Here is a 24,271-nt window from a genome sequence, read left to right on the forward strand (position 1 = left end):
ACAAAGGCAGAAACTGGTTAGAGGAATTACAGAATTGCAGGACTATTATTTCTAGTAAATGCTAACAGACTTTTTTTTTTTTTTAACTCTCAGGTATTTTAAATACATAGATAACTGTGGATAGGAAAACTTTAACATTAAATACACTCAAGAAATTGGAACCTCAGTTCTTCTGCTTACTATTTTGGATGTGACTTGTACTCTGCTTATTAAATGGTTTTCATTTTCCAAAAAACTATAATCGTAAAAACAAACAGAGAAATTGCTTAATTTACATTATTTTTTTTAAGTTTACATGCCAATTATTTGATCTAAATATTAATTACAGTACTGTCAGATTAAATACTATTTGAGACTTTGCTTTCCATTCACTTTAACTAAACATTTTTCTTTAATGTGCTTGGAAGACAATCCAACTTGAGCCTATATTACATACAGAGAATTTTATAAGATTACTTACAACAGAGTACTATTAAAAATGATTCTCTTCTGTCCATAACTGCCCTAATTGAAATATAAAACTCATTTTTCTACATTTCCTGTTCATAGACCTTTTACTTGATTTCTCATTTCTGTACTGCTCTAAATTGTATTTTTCAGACAGTAAATCTCCTTCACTACATATTCAGAAGTGTTCTCTAGGAGATTAAATAAGTTTACCTTGTAATTACAACATTTCTTTTATAAGAGAACAGTGCAAGCAAGGAGAATCTACTTGTCAAAAGAGGCTTTAGTTCAAGGTACAATGTATTGGGTCTTCTGTCTAGGATGAAATAAATTCTCTCCATTGCAGTGCTGTGTTTTGGATATGTGCCAAAGCAGTGTTAATAGCACAGTGTCATTTTAGCTATGGCTGAACACTGCTTGCACAGTACCAGGACTTCTTTTTTTCCTCACTTTTCTCTCTCAGCAAGTAGGATAAGGTTGGGCATGAGGGGACACAGCCAGGTCAACTGACCAATAAAACTGGAGTAAAAGATCCTATCCCTAAAAATGGGTTCATAACCTACCTTAAAGCCAAGATAACTGTGTGTAAATAGAAAAATTATCTATTTCTAAAGTTTTAATTCAATGACTACAAATAAATATAATTTCATTTTGACATCTGTAGATTATAAATCTTAAAATGTGTATTTCAAACAGAGGCATTATGATCATGATTCCATTATTTAGCAAGGAAATTATTTCAGTATTTCTTACAATTCATTCACAACTGGTGTCTTTTTATTCAGCCTTATGCTGTTTATTGTTTTTCTGCTTTATGCTTTCTCGTGGCATTGACTTCAACAGGAGACTTTGTCGACCTTCAAGCTGTGTTCATTCATGGACATTTGAGTTACCACAGACCTATAATTATTAACTTGAATTTGTTCTCTCCTGTCCCTGAATAACTGATTTATTATCTATCTCCATATATTTGAGAGGATTCCAAGCTACGCTTGTGCTAAATACCATAACTGTAAATAGATTCACTGGGTATTTGTTCGTTCATTGATACGTGGCTTCACAGAGGATAATGGATAAGAATTCTGTACATGTAATGCAAATGAAGGAATTTAACTGAATATTAATTTGGGTTTATGTGTGCAAATACAGATAAATGGGATTCATTAAGTACCTATAGCAGCTAAATCATTGTTTAAATGTGGTTTTAGTTCACTACAGGTTCAGCTGGACCAGTGGAACACCTGCTAAATATGTACGCTTATGTTCTGCTTGATCCTTAGGCTAATTTCAGATATCTAAAAATTTGATTATGATGTAGTAAGCTAGTTCTTTAAGTTCCCTCTGAAAATTATGGGGAGAATTCAAAAATCTGAAAGGGTAATTCATCTCCTTCAAAAATAATTACAAATGATACAAATCCCCCTAGAAGAGCTTTTCTCACATGACTAACACTGTCAGGAGATGGCAGAAGGCTGAATTTGCTGAAAATAAATCCCATCCCAAGTCATCTTTTCAATTTCACAGTACAAAATTTTGGTCTTTCAGTGCCTCAGCAGTGTTGTAAAAAGTGAAGAGTCAGGTTAAAGGTAGGCAGTACAATTTTATAATTGATATGAACTAAGCTGTATATGTGACTAGAAATTGACTCTAATGTGACCATAATCATAACCATAATTATGAACCCACTATTAAATTCCTTTCTTAATCTACCCAGGCTGCAAATAGCCAGACACGGGGCAGAGTTGACCATTGGCTCAAGAGGGAGTACTCACATGCTTGAAGATAAGCATTTCTTCAAGGTTTTTGCTGGTTCAAGGACAAAGTACTCTCCAGGTTTCAAGGTGACTCCTTTATCCCAGCTTTACAGAATGGAGTTTTAGGTTAGGGGGAAAAAAAGGTCAAAAATTTCATTTCTCTTGATAGAATTAAAAATTATTCATCTTCAGAGATTAGATCACCAAAAGTAGTATGCATCCTTTCTACCATCCTCTTTTTCTTTTTGTCCTTAGTTTCTGATCATATTAAATGATATTTTCTTGCTTCATAAGAGATTAAGGAATACAGTAACAAACCATAATAATGATCTGAGACAGCAGCCACTGAAATCAATTGGAGTTACTCAACTGAATTCAACAAGTTTTGTATTGAGCTCTACAATGTTAACTTCAGTAAAAAGGAATTTAAAGATTTCTCTGATTAATAGTCAAAAGCTCAGCCTACCTCCAACAAATTTATTCTTCTGAAAACAATGACATAATAACTCTTTTCTTGTCTAAAATGAATTATTGTAAGCCTCTGTGACATAAACAATCCAATAGTCAGCATGTACATATATAGGTAGAAAACACGCAAATGCATGCAATTAATTAAATTATGATTCAACAGATGTAATGAGATGTAACTAATAATAACCTCATTAAAAAGTCTGATGAATACAAAACCTCTCTCATTATAACTACTCAGAAAGAAAAGAAGTGTTGCTAATCTGCTGAACTGCTGTTGACACAGAAAATTATAAATAATAGAAACATTGCACAAAATTATTCCAGATTAGGACAGAACAGTGAGTATTTAACAACAGAAGTAATATTTTTAGCAGAGAATGGGCATGATCTTCTGCTGGAGACTTAATTATTGGACTCTTTTTTCCTCTCATGATCCTATTTTTTTTTAAAGAAATAACCTCTCTAATAACAGGTTTAAAGGAAGCTAGATGCTGGCCAGCAGCATTCAACAAGCAACACGTTGTCTGAATACTAATGAAAGGTCACTTTTCAAAACATTTTGAAGCTGTAAAGGACTAGTGAGAGGCTGTTCAAAATGCAGAGCAGCACAGAACAACAACTGGAGAACTTCTAAGTTTGTGGTATTCATTTTGGTCTGTTATGGATAATTAGTGTTATCATGGTTAAGTCAATTCTGGAGACAGTGAAATTAAGGTTTTTATTGTTTTATTAGTTTGAGCTACTTCTCCTATGTAGCAGCATAACTGCTGGAACATAAACAAGAAAAGGCTAAGCTACAGTTATTTATCATATTTGGCACAGAAAATTCATCACTACTGTATCATACACTGCCAGCAAACTGCATTTGGCACTTAAGTAAGTGTCATTTATATTTTTATCTTCAGAATAACCTTCCCATGTCTTTTAGTAACCCAGTTAATTTGGCATGTATTAAACATGTTTTGCATGTGAACTCCAGGCAACAATATAAACTAGAAGTAATTCTCTGCCTTCCATTAGCATCATTATTTTTGTTTAGTTATCAGTTCCTTGAAGAGTCAAACTGAGAATTGCTTACATTAATCACGGCAAGAAATGCTAAGGCAGCTCATAGGAGTGCCATTTTTTACTTATTGGCTTTTTGTACAAGCTGTATCGGCAAAGTCATTTCACAGGTTTAATGGATGGCTCCAGCTTGTAAAACATATTGGTCAAGGTAGGTCATATACTGTAGCATTAACAGAAATGGAATCAGACAGGTTCAGTGACTACAGTAGTTAAATAATAATGGCAAAATGGCTGAATGTTTATCTTTGTTTTTTGTGCCCTCAATAAATATTTTTGTGATGTAGGAAATCTAATGCTATTACGCAGTCAAAGGATTGGGCTATAATTACTATAGTCCCTTCAGGTCAAAAGTTACATTAGGTTGTAATTTGCAATTTATAAAACCCATCATCAGAAGCTTAATGTGCCCGATAAATCTCGAAGTTGTGCTATCGTGAATGGTCAAATCGTTGATGTTCATATACAGGACATGTGAAGCATCTGTAGATGCTTACACAATTCCAGCATTAGCATTAAGGGAGTTAGGAAAAATGCTTTCATTTTAAAATAAAAATTATTCACACTGAATACTTTCATTTAACAACTAGCTACTAGAATAGAATTCTTCACACTGCTTTCATCTCAAGGATGATTTTTTTTTTCCCAGTATATACATACTTGGCCTTATTGAAGTACATTTGTTATCATGAAAAAGAATATTGAAAGTCACATGCTATCACGGTGAGGTTAACAATAGAACAGACTTTGGGAGCTAGCTGATAGCACCTTTTATTTTGTTCTTGGATTAACAATTTACACTTTTCATTTTGAATTAGGATTTGGTTCTTCATCATTAGTGAAGGGTATTGTTTACCTTGTAATCCCAAACACATTCCTGTCTCATCTGATCGATTTAGCTTTAATCTATCATTGATTTAAAGTCCACGGATGTTTGTAGGTATTTCTGTATAGGCAGGTGCATAGAAATATGCATTTGCACTTATTCATGCCAAAACCAAACCAACTCAGCTCCTAATTCTCATGGTAGCACACTGAATCTACCGAACTATTCAGAGAGGTATCAGCCTTATTTTGGCCTCAGGTTTGTATTACTGCACTACCATGTCTTCCAGACTGATCCAAGACTTACTGCAGTAAATTCATAGCTCATGCAGCGCTTTGTCTTCTTTCACCTGTGTGAGTGAACCCTCTCTACACCAGAGCTAGGAGCCTATTCCTTGCCATTCCTGACCAGTCTAAATACACTTACCAAAGCAAGATTTTTTTGTGTAACTTGGATTAAAATATCAACATAGAAAACTACATTTTCAGAGCTTACACTAGTATAGTTTAGCATCATGCAGGAAAGCTCAAAGACTTCAGATAACTTACTCTAGGACATACTGAATGTTATCACATTGACAATTAAATAACGAGGTAGAAAGTTGCGCTTGTGGTGAAAAGGAACAAACAGAATAATATCACATTAAGTTGTTCTTCCAATGCAAAAGCTGTTTCACAACAAAGTGAAAAACTCTGCCAACAAGGTTTTCAAAGTTAAATAAATCTACTTGTGTTTGCTGCTTTAATTTAGTAGGTCAGTATTTCAAAGAAACCTCAGAGGTAAACAAGCTGGCAGGAAAATGAGGGCAGCAGTTGTGAGGAGGACACTGAGAAAAGAGTTTCTGCCTGAATTACTCTTGGCATTTACAGACTGTGAGTAATGTTAATAAAAATTACAGCTGCAACAATAATGACTCTCTGTTGTAATACAAACTGGCAGAAGCAGCCTTCTCAGTGACCTCTGATAATATGATTCTGTTGGTGGATGCTGAAGAACTTGCTGAGAAAGCAAGTTACAGCTGCAGAAATGGCAAGCCATTTCTCATTCCCCAAAAATGAATCTGACACTGCCAACAAGGAGATTCAAAAACTGCAACATGTATGGTACAAAATTAATAACAGAATAAGAAAACCTTTTATTTTTCCTAAATGAGAGGAACACTCCCATTCTACAAGAAGAAAGGGTCATGACTGTGCATAGCCACAGGGTCTGTGTAACAAATTGATGGCTACAGTTTTGACTGTGCAGAAATGTCTTTTGTCCACAGAAAAGCTGTGGAACAAGCAAAGTGACTGTAAAAAGCAATGCTTTTTTCTATACTTGAAACAACCACAGTAATTTCTTGCTTGTATTTTTTGTTATAACTTCCTCAGTAATAGTACTCTATATTTCATTTTCAACCCACCTGTGAAAATAAAAATGCAGCAATTATCTACAAGCATTTGCTTGAGATATACAACATATAATTACAACAGCAAAAAGCCACCACATTTGCATTTCTCCCAGAGTTTGCTTTTATAATCTCAATAACAGTTAAAAAGGAAAAAAGACAGATTCCTACCTGGGCCACTAATCCTGAAGAAAGTGTTTTGTATCAAGGTAACACACAGTAAAAAGTAACTAATCATTAACACTCTACCAATCTAGTTGCTAGAATTTGTAACCACCAATTTTCTATGGTTTCTGCCTAATAGAAATTGCATTAATCATTTCACTTGTTCCTGAAGTATAACAGTCACAAAGTTACGTTTGTGTGTAAGAGAGCCAGCTCCCTACTATGAAGAGACAGTTTCCTGCTTATTACAGTAAGTAAAATATCTAAGCAGTGTTTAAAAATTTAACCTTGATTTCTTGTATTGTTTTTTCCATTCTCTCCTTTCTAGAAAAGCCTTAAAGTGCTTTTAGTTCTAAATGAATGTAGGAAGAAAGGCAAATAGCATGCATAGAACAATGTCATGGTTTTATGATTTTCGGTTATTGGTACTCCACATCATAACATCATGTAGTGAATGTACCGGGTCCTCAGAAGAGAAGGACTACTACAGTCCCCACAGTACTTTGCTCCTCTGTTACCATTTTCCAGCCAGAGGGAAAAGATAAAAGCTTGCAGTATAAAAACATGCAGATCACGAGACCTCGTCCCTTTTTCCGCCGTCTCTTGTCTTGGCAGCACCTCGCTCTCCAGCCGTCTTATCGTCGGTATTAGAGTAAGGCCTACCTTGATTTTGGGACATTCTCTCTCTCCGTATTGGATTTATCAGCTTAAATTGTAATTATATTGTATTATAGTGTGTTGTTTTGCATTCTGATATCTTATTTAGTAAATTAGTTTGTTTCTCCTCAGATTGTTGCCGCTGTTCTTTGCTCTCAGGGCCATCCCCCTACCCTTTTCCCCTTTCCCCTTTTTCTGGGACGTGGGCCCGTGGGTCCCCCGTCCCCTTTGTCACGGAATCGGGCCTAACGCCCGTAAACCGTTGACAAACAACTAACATTATTCGTATCCCAACCACTTTTTCATACAATAATGGTTTGTTGTGCTGAAACTGTTCACCACAGTTTTGAACTCCCAACATAAAGACATACAGATGTAACTGAAATATTTTTCCCTGTATTTTCAGAGAATTGGTAACTTCTCTGTTGAAATTTACTTAGTATTTCCAACTATATATATATATTATTCTATTGTTTTTAAGATAGAAATTAAATAATCACCTTTAAAACAGAGCATTTTAAGTGCTTCAAAACCTAATGCAAAGTTTTGAGAAATCTCTGTCATACATAATGTGAAACAATGAAATAACAAAACCCACTAATCAATGAGCATTGTCACATCTGTAAATTACTAAACTAATTGAAGTATGCCTTCCGGACACTTCACAATGTTATCACACTCTTCCAAGTTTTCTTTCTTTGTAACTTGCCAGTTATCCCAACAACATTATTTTAGTAGGATGATCTATATAGGAATTGATAAGGTTGAAAAAAATTGACTAGGATACGCAGAGGAAACACGGCTAAGGTCATGGAACATTCCTAAGTTGTCCATAGCCACTTAACACAGTCATATTTCTCTGCTCTGTTGCAAACTGTCTTATTCTGTCTCCAAAACATTATTTTTTTTTTCTTATTCTGGTGATAAATATTCTGATCATTTCAACTGGAAACTAGAATACATAACTGATTGTCAAGCATGGAATTCCACAATCACAAAGACAAATGCCAGTTTAAAAAAAAACAAACAAACAAAAAAAAACAAGCAATCACTCAGGCAGTGAAAGTACTTGAAATCCTTTCAGTGATGTTTTGGGTTCCCTGCCCCTCCCCCCCCGGAAAGAAAAAGAGATTAAGAGATTCAAACTTTCTTCTGGAACTTCCCAAAGTTGTGCCCTTATTACCATTATTGGTCAAGACATACCACAGTTTAGAGTTTGGAGGCCAGCACAAGAAAAATATGTGCTCATTCAATGAAATAAGGCACTTCTAAAGCCCAGAATGACATATATTCTCTTTAATCCAAATGAGTAAGTGTGGTGTTTTCACACTGATGGGCAGCTAAATTCCACTGTGCCACTTTCTCACTTCCCTTCCTAAAAAGACCCTGGGGAGAGAATACAATGATAAAAGGATTATTGATTGAGATAAGGACAGGCATATCACTCACCACTTACAGTCACAGGCAAAACAGACTCAGCATAAGGAGATCAGTGTAATTTATTGCCTCTGGTAATAGACTAGAGCAGTGAGAACTAAAACAAAAACTGAAATCACCATCCTCTCATCCACTGGCTTCTACCTCCTCCCCCTGAACAGTGCAGGAGAATATGGAATGGTTGTTTGGTCAGTCCATAACACTCCACCAGCTGCCATTCATTTATTGTCACTGCCCCAGCACAGAGTCCCTTCCATGGGATGCCACACTTCCCAATCCAATCCTACATGAGCTTCCCACAGTCTGCAGTTCTTCAAGAACTGCTCCAACATGGTCCATACCATAGCGTCCATCCTTCAGAAGCAGGCTGCTCCAGCACGGGTCACCACAGGTGACAGCTGCCCAAGCCCTCCTGGGCTCCTTTTCATGGTCTGCTGTTCCACACACACCTCTTACGAGTTCCTTATTGTAGGTATCCAAGGCTCATTGTTTCCATTCTCTCATTATGCTAGAGCTAACAGATTAAGAGACCACAGAGAAAACAAAGTTTTTTTCAGATTGTCCTGGGACAGTTGTTTTTCATATTGTCTGGTATGATGTTATGTTTTGACTTCAGGAGACAAATCATATTGTTTTTCTCCTAAAACGAAAACTTTGCACTACACTAGACACTATGAAGAACATCAGCTCTGTCACAACTGAAACAAGAACACAGACATTCCATTGCTTTCATTCAGAGAAATGGTACAGGCAAGGAACAGTAATCATACACTGAATTTATTGAGAAGTAGAATCTAATAGATTGATCTTTTTAATCCCCCTTTTGAATTATTTCCCTAATTTGATTCCATCTATTATCATTATAATGCAACTCACAGCTATGCACTTACTAGGCCTAGGAAGCTGTACATAACTCCATAATATTTTGAATATGTTTGTACATAATGCATAGATATTACACACACTTATTTGCAGATCCAGACTTCGTGGGTTTGAGATTTCAGTTTTACATACTACAATTCAAAACCCCCTTACATTTCCTTGAAATGAGAGCTGTTGCTCACATAATTGCAATGAAGAGCCTGAGTGCCTCTTCTTTTCAAGGTGAGACTGGATCAAGCCCTGGGCAACTTGATCTAGCTGTGGTGTCCCTGTTCATCATAAGGGAGTTGGACTAAATGGCTTTCAGAGGCCCTTTCCAACTCTAAGGATTCTATGATTTGCATGGTCTGGCTCTGTGCAGCTAGTCACAGATCCTTTAATGTTCTGGTTAGACTCTTCTGGCACTACTGAGCCCATATGGGAGAGGACTCACTGCCAGAGAATTTCATTGCCTTTAGGGAGGGATAAAGCTCTCCTGCCAAGGTTTCAGTCCTTGCCAAGTCTTCATTGAAGGAAATAATCTTATCTGCAGGTTTGGCCTGTGGTCTTCATCCCCACACTTCAGCCCCAGGCCTATTAGTCATACAACTAAAGCACAGGGCAGTAAGAAAACTGTACACTATTCATGTGTGTGCACATGCACACATAAACATCTAAACACATAATGGAAAGACAATGTGCTTGTTCCCATGTGAGAAGTACATGATTGATTCAGCTTTCCTCAACACTTCAGTTAATTTTAATCTGTCACGTTCATTTTCATGAAAGCTGTGAGCATGGGAAACATTTTTTCAGAGTTAAATTATACTAAGTACCTATGGAATAAGTAGCTTGATGTCCCATGCAATTTGATTGGGATTTAAATCAACATGTATATGTTGCCTTTGACTGTCTTTGTGGTTGACAGAGATAAGTTCACATTTCCAGGAGAATTTATATCATCTTAAAATATATGTCTAAAGCAAGTCAGATGAATTGTGCCCTTGCAGTACCTTTTACTCCTCGCTGACTATAAGAAGTATGACTAGCTCAGATGTACAAGTCTGCACTGTAGACATTTACAGGTAGGTGATAAATTCTACTCTATATGATTTATGATGGACTGACTTTGATGGTTAAGGAGGCATGAGATCCAACTGAGCATGTTCCAGCTCTAAAGCTGGATCATTTATAGGGCTTCTCCGCAAAGCGTACACCTCTTCATCTTCTAAGGAGAACTCATATAGCAGCCCTCAGTGCCATGACACTTCAATGGCCTTTCAGCCCTTACTTACCTGTAGAACTGTAATCACCTCTGAAGTGATCTCACCCTTCTGAAACCTTCTGTGCCAGGTGTGACTGAAATAAACTCATAACTTCAAAAGTTGTTAGGGAAAGACCAATAGAGACACATACAGCTAGCACAGGTACATAAGTTTGAGGGAAATCATAAATACAATTTTTTAAAAAGGGAAGAAAGTATGCATAACTTTCATATAGCCACAAATAATTAATTGAAAAGAGACACAATAGCAGCATAAATAATCATGTCTAGCTGTACCTTTTCTTCTTCATTTCCTTCCTACTCTTATTATGCAAATAATTGTGTCCTTTATTTGTGCTAAAAATAGCTCAACTGAAAACAATCCTCTATTAAGTATGAATGAGAATGTCATTAGCCAGCAATATACATCTGTCTATATATGTCTGATAAACTCTAAGATTTCTCTGGCACAGAAATTCTCCTCTTAGATAGCAATAAATAAGTACATCACATGTAATGATCATTCATAAATGATAGAAATAGTGTTATTTACAGAGAGAGAATAATAAAATCACTGCAGTTCAGAGAACTATCAGGAGAGAAATGTCTTCTTAGCTAGTGGTCATTTTGTATTTTAATATTCTATACATTTCAAATTCACACTACACAGCTGAAGTTCTATTTGTAACGTTTCAGGCTATGAGCATATTGCACAAGGGTGGATACTATCTAAAAATAATGGTTAAGTATTATTATTGCAGTTACTTCTTTACATCGGCTGATGAGATAAGGAATATGTCATTCTACCAATGTTACTACAAAGGAGGAAATCCATTATGATCTCAAAAGAGCTAGACCCAAGAACCACTGAATGCACTGAAAAAAATCTTCTGTTTTCTTCAATTTTCTTTGCTTTCAGCCCTTGTAGAAATCATTGTCACTTTAACGATGAGCTAAAAATAAATGATCTGTGTTTTTTCATGTACTTTTTTAAACAATATTTTCCACTTAAGTTGTTATGCTGCAATTTCACTGCTCTATGGCAACCTTGATATGATACTCAGCCTCTTTGTGATAGCCTAGTCCTTTATAATGAAGATATTTGAAAGGAAATTGAAAAAAAAAAACAGTACACTTGGAAGAACAGGAGATTACTTGGTAAGAACAGGTTAGAGTTGCATCAGTGTTTAGCATATAAAGGATTTGTTTTCTTAATTGTCTTAGACAAATACTTTATCTGAAGTTTGGACTACTTGCCATATGTTTTTTTAGAAGTCCTGCTAGTATACATTAGATGTCACGAGGATCTCCTGTGTCTTATTAAGCCATTAAACTTGCTTGGTATTCAGGTCCATGACTATATATTACATAATCTGTTTTGTACACAATTTGAAAGGTTTCAAATGTCTTTCTTATTTTAGAATGATGTATTGTAAATATGAAACTGAATTCATGAGTTGATTGTCTAACAGGAAAAAAAAAAAGGTGATCTGACATTTGCAATGAAATGTAACTCCTCTCAGGACTCGAAGAGAGGCTCTAAAGATAATTGTTTGTTGTTAATATTAAAATAGCCTGAAGAGGTAACATAAAAATCAACTCTAATATTTCTCCTTAGAGAAATTATGCATTTTTTAAGTTAATATACTTATATTTGTTCTATAGCAAAGATTCATGCAATTAAAGACATTTAACTTTAACTGTGCCCCTAGTGAACACCCCATGTCATTTTGTCTTGTAAGAGTTTGGATAGTTCTAAAGAAAACCTTGTATTGGCAAATCAGCCAGAGGCACAATGTTGCCTTTGAGTAACTATGCAAGTAATTTTCTTTTATTAAGATAGAATGATTTGGTTAGTATTAGTATTGATCATTTTGCTCAGTGTGGGTGACAGCCTCAGGAATGATTAGACCAAGTGACTGCTTGATGTCCTATGCTTTGAAGTAACCCCAGAGGGGCAGCTAATCCAACATTCTCCTCTACCATGTTATCACGCATCAACTACTGTGAAAGAGCTGTCCAGTAAAAAAGGACCTCTAATCTTGTAGGGATTTATTTTATAATGTTGACGGTCTGCAAGCGAGGAAGATGAGCTACATGGAGGTTTAGAAGTCAGGTAGAAGCATAGTACTATACAACTAGGGTAAGAAAAACTTGCTTATTTTAGTAAACAACCAAGATTCTTCCTCAGAACTTTCAAAAAATGACAGGAAATTAACTATTTCAGCAAAAGATCTGTTCTGCCAGTGTAAGTCATATTCATGCTAGGATGACATTACCTATATAATATGCAGTGTCACTGTAAGCTCTTTGGATTTGCAAAAGACCATTGTACAGTTTGAATCAGAGATATATAGTTGCCTCTGACCAGTTTTTGGATAACTTAAGAAAAGTTTCACTCACAAACCAATAATAAGAAAGGAATAGCTTACCCAACTCCAAAGATAAGGGCCCACTGGAAGACTCCCAGAAGGAAGCAATCACCAAGTAGAAATGTTTCCCTCTCAGCTGTCAGACCTTAAATGAGATTAGGGAGGGGTCAATCCTGGGTCCACTCCTTCCTGTCACGCAGGTGAATTACTTGTTCAGTCCCAGGCCTGGCCACACTTCTTCATCAGGTGCTCAATCACTGGTTCAGGCCATGATCTAGCAGTTCCCATATAGCCAATTAAACTTCTACAGTAGGATGTTTTCATTTGCATTATTTGGTTATATTGAAATTATACTAATACTTACACCAATGAAGTTTAAAGGAAAGAGGATTGCTGTTGGACAAGTGATCAAGACTGATAATCAACACAGAATTTCCCTTATTTAGATCACAGTAGTATTTATCTGTCACATTTTAATGCCTCTTGTGTTGCTATCCTGGCTTGATGATTGTAATCCAATTGGTACGTAAAAGTAGATCTCCAGAAGGGCAACTCAGAGAGTAATGACGTCCCCACTGATAGAGGCCCATGAAACAGAGGGGAACAAACCCCATGTTTTCAGAGCTCCAAAGCAGCTTCCAAATCATCTGTTAATTTTCCTTTCCCGGTGCAGATCTAAGTGGTGAGGACTTATTGACGTAGTAGCAATGCTAGGATGAAGCCAAGGGCTGAACCAGTGATGTAGTTATTGGTTATCCACAGACCAGAGAGCTCTAATTGAGCTATGTAAACAGGAGATATGTTGCATGGATAGAGGATTCATTTTTATTTCTTGCAGTAAGATCTTGGATAAAAGGACTACCTGAGCCTGGTTGAAAACTACTGATAATGCAGGGAAAAAAAAAAAAAAAAAAAAAAAAAAAAAGTAGCGAGCTAAAGGTAGGACTTTGAAAATAAGAAAAGACACCATGAATGCTGATATATAAACAACAAACAATAGTGAGCAGAAGCTTCAGTACCTATACAGCAAGAGGTCTCATTTTGTTAAAACTGGTAGCTGAGAATGAAAATGGCCAAGAGAGGCACTTTGCCTTTTGGGGAGGTTGGGGAACATCATTTCTGCACCAGTCCTTCTGAAGCTGCTGCAATCCCTTTGCTGCAGCCTTTAACAGACTCCTCAAGGAGTACTTTGGGGAACTCCCCTGGAGATATTTCCACTAATCTTTCCTCATTACCTCAGCCATGCTCTTTGCTTTTTCAAAGAAGTTAGTTAACTTATTTTGCTTGAGGGTTTCACCAAAAATGGACTAAAATGTAACCAATCAGAGACAACCCTCCTCATCCTTGACAGTATCTAGCTGCAAAAGATAAGTAGCTAAATAGGATACTTTCTTTCCAGCTTTGTGCACTAGGTTACTGCAAAGCAGCTGCAACTTTCCTGCAGCGCAGTGTGGTTGCTCTCCTCTGCTTTGTAGTTGGAAGTTCTTAAAATGGTAAAATGAGCTGAAATGAGCGAAATATTATTTCTTTGCTTCTTCAACAATTGCTAATAAACTCCATTCTTAAAGAATTGCTAACCGACAAGTGTCATAATTATCTTGTCTTTATCTACCTGATATATCATCTTCTAATTATACTTTGGGAAGATGGTACTTCATCTGCTTCAACTGCTTTCAGCTCCCTCAGAGTGGCTGGGTATGCTTTCTACTTCTCAAAATCAATAGTCACACTGAGGTCAGCAAAATTTGAATCAAGCCTTCAGTGAATGGGAACTTCTGGTGACATTAACCTTCTAGTGTTCCAAGTGAATTTTATTTCATATATAATTCTCATATGAAAAATCATCTGGATTAAACATGTCCTTAAAGAGATGCTGACTGACCTGAACCATAGCTGGGGAGGAAGTTGTAAGTTCCAGTGAAAGACAAAGGAGCTTTCCCTTAAAGAAAACTGTTTGAATATGGTGGTAATTCACTGAAAGAGCTATTGCAAATTTAGGCATTTTGTTTCAGAAAATATCTATTGTTTTAAGAGCAACTTTTATGATGACACAGTAAGTGAGATTATGTAACCAATACAATACAACTGCAACCCTTCTCCTTGGAAGGGAGTGGGGGGGGCATTTATACATTTATTTATATATACTAATATAATATAATATAATATAATATAATATAATATAATATAATATAATATAATATAATATAATATAATATAATATAATATAATATAATATAATATATATTCATTAGTCACATAAATTAGTTTTCTTTATGCAATCAAACATGCGAACATGCAAATTTAATGTTTTAGCATTCTATCAGAAGTGCACTTCAATTTTCTGAAGAAATGCAAAAAATAATTAGCAACCAAAACCAAAGCAATGCATTTATTATGTTAATTCTAATCTTAGCTTTATGGTGCAATGGGTATGTAGGAGCACATTCTAATGTTCTGGCTAAGCGTTACCTCTACATAAACATAAAGGTGTTTCTGGTTAATAGAAAGAGTCGTATTGATGAGGAAGGGCTTAGGATTGGGTACGCAGGCCTTAATTCATTAAAGATCTCAAACATCTGTAAATCTTAAGCGTGTGTTTAGATTGTGTTAATAAATACAGGTAGCTAAGAATGTATGCAAGTAGCTTAATGATTTGAATCCTTAAGTGAATATGCTGAAGAATTCTGTACAGGAATGTTAAATTTTTGGCCATGGAGAATGTAAATTCAAAAATTAATAAACTTTTTTTGCTTTCTTTTATTGTTTTCATGCATCTCTTTTTCATTAGAGTTCTACTTTGCAATGCTTCATGTAAGCCTGTGGATACAACAGACGCATAATAAATGGTACGAGCATTTTTTCTTGAGCAGGGGGTGGTCTGATCTTTAAAGATGACTTTTTTGGGGTATTTAAAAGCTTAACTCAGCTTTTGCCCCTAGAAAATTTATTTTACTACGATTGACTACATATATTTTAAAATCTGTGTGTGCATACAAGAATGGCTCTGTGCCTTGAAACCATATCACATAGACAGGAAATTCTCTGCATTTTCATCACAATTCCTTGTTCCTTGAGATTTATCAGAAGGCAATAAAAATTCACCCTACCCTGAAAGCAAGGCTTCTGTGCTTTGATGCATATTATTCCATTCAGAATAATAATTTAAAAAAAAAAAAAGGAAAAAAAAAAGGGTCATGTTTCAGTGACAAAATTGTCAGGAACTAGAGAAAAGCACAAAGTAAGAACAATGCTTTTTTCTTTTTAACATCAACTTTTCAGAACATTACTTACTATCAAAGGACTTTAATGCCTGGATATTTCTAAGGAAAAAAGCACTTCAAAAGGCTTCTAACATACAATACATACTTCTAATTGTTGTACAACAATATCTTTTTTGGCTTTGCCTTAAATCAAAATAGAATCCTTATATTTCCAGGTTGGATATGACATACTTTTGTCTTGTTACAAGAGATATATCTTTTGGTTTAAAATAAAGTTTTTCTGAACTGTGTTTTGTTCTTATTTTCTCCAACACTTTATTGCATGGTACTATACTGTGTGCCAAAAACAGCGGCTTCTAAAATTTTAAGGATCCAAGAGTTTGAAGAGCTTAGACAGAGGAGACTGGGGGAGGGGAAGGATCAACAAGAATATCTTATTTTGAAAGTATTTCCTTTCTGTATCAATGGACATTCAACTCTGAAAAGTCTGTACATTTCACTTGCAAATAGATGGATAGTCACTTTTTAGCTGAAGTGGACCGTGAATCTAAGATGCCCAGATAGCACAGAAGGAAGTGGTTGTTGTAAATAGTTGTCTATCATGCGATGAACATCTTTAGACTTGTTGAAACTGTGTTACTCTATGTTTTCAGTTGAGGACTCACTGCTGCCAGGATGTGAATCTGCATTTTCCATCTCTCCATTAACTGTGTTCTCACTTAGTTTGATTGATAACTAAGAAACTGATCAGGTAGTAGTTCTTAGTTTTGTATCTGCCACATGAGGATTTCAATGAGATATAGCACAAGGGAAAACTCTGCCGTCTATGTTTCTACAGTTTCTTCTGAGCTAAAATTTCTCTTTCAACCATTCATGGCTGAAATCCATTCACTAGAGAACAAGTATGCACCCTCAAGGGAGCAGACTTCATATGAGGAGGGGACCATCAGAGGCTAACCACAAGCATGAACACAGCGTCAATGTCATCATAATAAAAAATCTATCCTATACTTACAATTTCCAGTACTTCTGATAAGGAGGGAAATCCTCTGGGTAGCAAATACAGATTCTCCTCTAGAAGAAATTGAATTAGGAATCCTTCTAAAAGCTGCAGCTCTGTTGAGTGTAACTCAGCTTCTACTGAGATGTTTGCAAATCACTGTTTCTCCCTGGTTTGATACTGTGTATGCAAGACATGCTATGTAACTTCCATTCTTCGTAACTTCAGTGTAGTAGTTTTCACTGGGATAGAGAAGTGTCAAAATTCCTGCAATCAGAACTCGCATACATCGTAGAAGGAGCTGGCCAGTAACTGAGGAAATAATATATGTCAAAAATGGCCATTTTACTAAACAAAGACAGTATTGCTTTGCTATCCTAAGAGTATATAAACATTTCCCATGCAATACCAGTAAAATGAAGTAGAGTCTACAAGTTTCTTCTAGGAATTAAACTCTGGATGAGTTATTTAACTGCTAGAAAGATCCAGGCATGAAGCTCAACTATTTTTAGGTCACATTCCTATTGCTTCCTCATCAGTCTAATGCTTGAGGCCCAACATTCCATCACTGATACAGAAAAAAAATGTCTATGAACTTATAGCCAGAGTATGGGTAAAAGGCAAGAGGTACAGGAAACGGTTAGTATGTAAGTTTTGTGTCTTTTCTGATAGGTGAGATATATTTCAGACAAAAGAAATGTAGCTGAGGAAAACCAATGTGTCAGGTGAAACATGTTATTGCCACAACCCAGTTGATAAATATGTTTATTTGAAGTCCTTTTCTCGTGAACAGGAGCAAGAAGTGGTCAGACATTACAGCTCAAAACTGTAAGGATATTATTTCTGATGCAGACGTGCTTTCAAAGAGCTAGAGGATCTGAACTGGGATATAGCTGCTAGCAGATGCATAGCAGTGCAGTGGGATAGCTTATTAAACCACCTCTCAGCTACACCCAGCTGTGGAATTGAAGTGAAAAGTCTAAGGTACTTTTGTCAGCAAAAAGTAGTCAGTGCCATGAGAGAGCTATGTGACTGCAGTCATGTATCTGTGCACTTATATCCTTAAATACATCTACAGTCAGAAAGGACTGGTCAAGAAAGATCTGTGCAATGTCGCCTATTATAACTCAAAAATGATGAACTACATTCTAGCATGTGTCTGGAAAAAAAGTGAGATTAACAAACACTCTTTGCCTAGTAATTTTGACAAGTAAACAAATTCACTCTCAATCATTCTAAAATACTATTTTCTGAGGCTTTTCCTTCCCATTTCATTTTAATTTTTCTTCCCTTTCACTTGATTCTTAACAAAAATATCTACTCCCTCTCTTCCCTCTCCTAATGCTTATTACAAACAACAAATTCCTTTAAAAATGTTTCTGAGATGATCAGCCAGTGTTATCTCTTATCTTCTCATTCCGCCAGTAATTTTTCTAATTAGTTATATTTACATACATTAAAAGTTAGCAAAGTACACAACTTTGAATGTGAATTTTGTTATAAATAAAACCAAGATTGAATGTGTTTTCTTCCACCTCTGATAATCCTGTTCTAAATCACAGTTTTAATCAATGGATTAATCTAGTCCACTGCAATCTCCAGGTTCACGGTAGCTTGCTATGATTATCTATTCATTTTGAATAAATTCAAGTGTACACATTCACAACAGTGGAATTCAGGACAGACACATAGTGGTAGAAGTCAGTAGGATAGATGGTTGCATAGCTGGTCTATCTTGTTTGCAATCAGCGTTAATAGTTTTTAAAATAAATAAATAGTTAATTAGTTAAATAGTTTTAGGAGCACTATAGTGACAGATATTCAAAGATCTTATTTGAATGGTGCAGAATGCTTCCTCAGAGCTTCTTAGGATTCTTAACAAACAGAGTTATAGTACAGTCATGGGACATCCCCAAAAAAGTAATTTGTATTCTGTTACAAAGTTGAATACTTAACTAGGTGATATTCTACACTGATCAATCCCATTTTTACTGCATTCTGTACTGTAGTATACTGCTGTAAAGACTTTATTCTAGTGTCTATTTGTTTTGGCTTGATGGATTGAAAAATTGTTTGCATTGTACAGGACTGTTCTTTTAACAGGTATTCATTTAAATGGGTAATAAGATACAAGAGTTGTGTAATGAGATGGAAAATTGCTAACCACGTTTTAGGTGATTACAATTCTTTTTGTCCAAATCAGTTTTGGCAGAAAATAATAAATCTAGAAAATGTACTTAGAAACTATATTTCAGTTTGGTAATCAGTGGGTCTCTCTTGTGAAAATATTTTTCCATTTATTCTTGTTTAATGGGGAAAGAAAACCATTGCCTTATATAATAGCAATTTCATAGTGAGATAAAGGAGTAATAGAAAAAGAGATAGGTAACTGGGATAAAAGATTCCCCTAAGCACGAAGTCAACTCTTGTATTTTTTTCTTCACTGAAAAGTATCCATTGAGATTTTTGTTAGTCACGTTGTAAAAAAAAAAAAAAAAAAAAAAACCAAAAAAAAAAAAAAAAAAAAGACAACACAAAAGTAAAGACAAAGAAGCACAGAAGTAAAACAAATGCATATATGAAGGTTACTCTGAAAGTAATGTCCCATAATTGAGGCATAAACAAGCAATCCTCATAATTATGAGGCTTGGAAGGCAGCTCTAGTGCTGGATTTATCAAGGAAATCTCAGGTTATGCTTCCCCAAGTCTTGCTAGTGTCTTCCAGTACAGTTTTCCTTCAGCACTCTGGCCAGAGTTCACACTGGAAGGAATTTTTTGTTCTCCTTCCCAGGATGCATGCTGGCGGTGATGTGACGCAAGAGAACCGGAGAATTCACAAGAACACTGGAGCCTTCCTTTGTGTGAAGTCCCACTGAGGACCACTCTCAGATACATTTTAAGGTGGGCAAGCTCACTCCCCACACTGCTGTCACCCCATTTTACTATCTTGCGTCAATCATCCTAGGGTTTAGCACTACCCTAAATTCTGAAATATCTGCATAGCATCTTGTCCTGGTTTCAGCTGGGACACCTAATTTTTATTGCATAGTGCCCAGTATGCTATTTTTTTTTATTTTTATTTTTATTTTTATTTTTATTTTTATTTTTATTTTTATTTTTATTTTTATTTTTATTTTTATTTTTATTTTTTGCTTTAGGAGAAAAACAATGTTGATAACACACCAGTTAGCAGCAGTTAGCAGCTAGCAGTTATAGTGCTACACAGAGCCAGGGATATTCCAGCTTCTTGTACTGTACTGTCAGTGAGGTGGCCTGAGGATGCACAAGGAGTTGGGAGAGGACAGAACCAGGACAGCAGACCTAAACTGACCAAAGAGATATTCCATACCATATGACTTTATGTGAAAAAAAAATGAAAAAGATTTGGGAGTTGCCTAGGGGAACAGTTGTTGCTCAGGAACTGACAGGTCATTGGTGGGTGGTGAGCAATTGCTTGTGCATTATTTGTTTTATATATATGTATTATATATTAGATCTACCTATTATTATATTGACAATAACTTTTTTTAATCTTCCTTTTCTGTCTTAGTCAATATTTTTATTTCAACCCATGAGTCCTACTTTGTTGTTTTTTGTGTTTTTCTTTTTTTTTTTAAATTCTCTTCCCCCATCACACTAAGGCAGTTTTGAGAGGTGAGCAAATGACTGTGTGGTACCAGGTTAAACCAAAGCACGCAATGTTGCACTTTGTGTCACCGGAGCAGTAAATCTGGTATACTCAGGCCTTAAGCGGAGGATGAGTAAACTGCCATGGTAGAAGCAGCAGAGTAGAGCCTGACAGCCTGCACTCCACACAGTCTGAAGAGAAGTCCAGAGCTCTAAAATGAAGTCTAGGACCTAACAGATCTCTCCCAATATATGTGTTCTAACAGCAAAAATGAGACATACAACAATGGCCTACGTATTTCTCAGCTCTTAGAGACTGTAAGATCTTCTAGTCTATTGCAAAGCAAAGTAAATGGGTACAATTAAGCCATTTCTGAGTAATTTGGTTTAAGTTTGGCATAAAAGAATAGCATCAGCTCACATGGTCTTTTACAGCTCCAAAGCTTTCTCTGAAGCTTTATCCTTCCCCAGCCTAGGATCTAATTGCTAAGTTTCATCTGTGATGTACTACCAGACTGTGGAGCAATTTCAATGTTAATAAATTAAATATGTTTCTGACCATTCCCCAGCACTGAAGCCAGCTAACCTAGAAAGGCTGGCACTCATACTGCTGAACAGTCTTTCTACACTGAACACAGTGACTATATCCAAAATGACTACTGGGAACAGTCATTGCACTGTGATAACTCCAAAACTGTAACCAAGAATTATTTAGGAGACAGCTAGTTTTCCCAAGCCAAAATTGAAAAGGGGATGGTTTTAATAATTCAGCAGTGCAGACAACTGAATACCAGTACTGCAGATGTTGCCTAACAATGCTTAATTTACTAGTATAAGTACAGTGTGACTGTACAGATTGATTTAATTCACATTAACATGTCAGATGTACGAACAGGTTTTCACTTTATCAAGAACCAGTCACCACATCCAGGTCTAAGGAGTTCATTCAATCACACACTGTAATGAGAAGTCATAGACTTATACTTGTATAGCAGCAACAAGAATGTCCTGTGCTACACCCTTTGGAACCAAGAAATACTATGAGGTGAACAGGAAAAAATAATTACACTAAGTGCCCACCTACACCTAAGCAAGAGCAGGACCTATCTTTACCATTGCCTAAATCCTTGGTATTTCTAGCACACGGCCCCTCATCATTTACTCCAAAGAACCATCTGTACTTTAGTTCTGTTTGTACAATGGACAGGCTTATAATTTATAATCCAGTATAGTTAATCTAGTGTTAGGCCCCCCGACTTGAAATAAGCTCCATGCAAGTGGATGCCTGCATTTGCCCAAAGCCTTATTAAAGCCTCTAAAGCTTCATGGGAGCGAAAGACTCAAATGAAATGCAGCTCACTCCAAGTTTGACGATGTAATATGGTCTTGGAATTACATTTAAACGTAATTGGTTTTCTGTGTTTCTATTTTAAGAATTTTGTTTAATACTCTTCTAAGTCAAAACAAAACAAATCTCATTCTGCTTCTGGCTTCCAGAGTGACTTAGCAAAAATTCTCTTTCCTCCAAAAATCGTACCTTCTAAGCATCTTCGTTCCTTACATAAATTGAACTGAACAGGAAGGACAGTGAGCAGCGAAATAACATTATTTAAAAATAAATCCCCATCATGTATTGGACATATCCGTTTGGGAAACATTAGTGAGAAATAAATTTATGTTTCCCAGCTTGTAGCTTCTGACTGTCTATTTTAATTTTGTTCCTATGCCACTGGCTATCTGCAGCGGATTTAATATTCTGCAGTACCACATTTTATGTGATTTCTCTGCTCTTCTTTGTCTTGCTTTCCATCTACTATTCCATGCTATTATTTTGTTGCAGGAAGGTACTTGGCTACTACTGTGTTATTCCATTTCTGCTGCCAGAATAGTTTTGATCAATACAGTTTGCAAAAAAAAATAGATCATAAAATTCAGTGCATTTAGCAGAACATTTCCAATCTGAAGAACCTTCATTTAAAATACAGGAGCTATAAATGGTCCACACTCCACTTTTGGCTTGTTAGTATATTTGTGCAGACTGTTAAATGTAAAATACATAAGAACAGTTAGTTCATCCTTGAAGAAACACATTGAGTTTGAGTTCTTTTAATCTTACTGTATAAATTTATATTTCAAGATATTTTCAGGAAGTATGCAAGACAACGGGGCAGAGCTAAGAGGATCATTTATTGTCTACCATTACCTACCGCAATCCTCCAGCAAGAAAAAAGGAGTGGCAGTCTCACTGTGGACTCTACAGGGTAATAAGCTTTTATGTTATATATAACAGAGTTAACATTTCTATTACTAAAATTATTATCCCAGAAAACCACACCACAATGTCTTTCTAATGACATTTTTATGCAAAATGTTTGATTCAGTAACAAGACCTACTCACACCTTTACAACAATTCATGCCTTGTTAAACAAACAATTGTTCCTAGCACAAAGTCAGCAACATAATCATTTTAATCTCAATAGCTCACAGAGGAAACTTACAAACAGTACTCTATGTGGCCAACTTTCTATTCACTTCTAAGATTTCTATATTAAACCTCTACTTTGAATGGGAGTACTTCTCCACTCTAGGCTACAGAGTCTCAATCCAGTAAGCATTTGAAAAGATAATTTTTTTTCCCCTCAAGTAAAGTAGGCCTAAGCATTTATCAGAATCAGAACTACTAAGGTAAAATTCATCAGTGGAAAGAGTAACTTCAAAAGCAACCGCTAGTCTTTCTCAAGCAGTTGTATTCTCTCCAGACAAATATCCTCAAGAATTTGAAGATCAATTGTGACTTTTCAGATTTCTGTCCAGCAGCAAGTTGCTTTTCCCAGTAATGTTGAAATTATATAAAATACACTGATGTTAACGATAGAATGTTCACTGTTACCAATTACAGGTTTTGGTATATCTGAGACATCACAAGGACAGGTTTTTGAATGCAAACACTTATAAATAATTAGTAAATAGTAGTTATAATAAATAATAGTTATAAATAATATCTGTAGTAGTTGAATAGTTATAGTTATAGTAATAGTTAAAATTATTATAATAAGTAATATTTATAAATAGTTATCAATAACTTGAATATTTTTTCCAAAATATAATTCAGGGAAAAGAAATTATCAGCAGAGAAGATACAAATAATGTTTAAACACAAAGGTGGAACCTTCTTCTCTATAAATTAGTTCATAGCTTTCCCAGATGTCTGCTGTATTGTGTTCAGTTCGGTAACAAAATGAAATGCTTATCAACTAGAAAGATGTTTATTCAAATAGAAAATATCTTGTTTTGTATACATGGGATTAACAAAGCCTATTTTCTTGTGAAATTCTGCCCTGCACCCCTATGCACTACAACAGTTCTGCCATCTGCATCCTCAGTAAATTTGGAATCACAGAGACTTTGCACAAAAAAATCAGGATACAAAGCATGTTAATGCCTCCTAAATTACTTGCATTAAAACATACCTAGCATTACTAGACAAAATACATTCCTTAAATATATTACCAGCTGCTACAGGGGAAGCCAGCTGTTCAGCTGGTCTAGTTTGTATTAAAGGAGCTTCTCTGAACAAACGTGTCCAGGTTCTAGGAAACTCTCTTCTGCATATTCATCTGTGCAAGTTGCTTTTCCCTTGACCCAGTGATGCATTGGATCACAAATTTATTATCATACCTTTCAGCATGAGTATTACTTCTCACCTGTGCAAA

At 35.7% G+C, this 24,271-nt stretch overlaps 1 long non-coding RNA gene across 1 annotated transcript; it reads right to left on the minus strand.

Moving 5' to 3' along the window:
• Positions 8,231-12,871, minus strand: LOC110392516. Its single transcript, XR_002434442.1, has 3 exons — positions 12,770-12,871; positions 10,369-10,449; positions 8,231-8,726 (listed from the first exon to the last, which is right to left on the minus strand). It is a non-coding gene; the product is annotated as an uncharacterized LOC110392516 (long non-coding RNA).

Source organism: Numida meleagris, chromosome 1, assembly GCF_002078875.1.
Source record: "Numida meleagris isolate 19003 breed g44 Domestic line chromosome 1, NumMel1.0, whole genome shotgun sequence".
Classification (NCBI taxonomy): Eukaryota; Metazoa; Chordata; class Aves; order Galliformes; family Numididae; genus Numida; species Numida meleagris.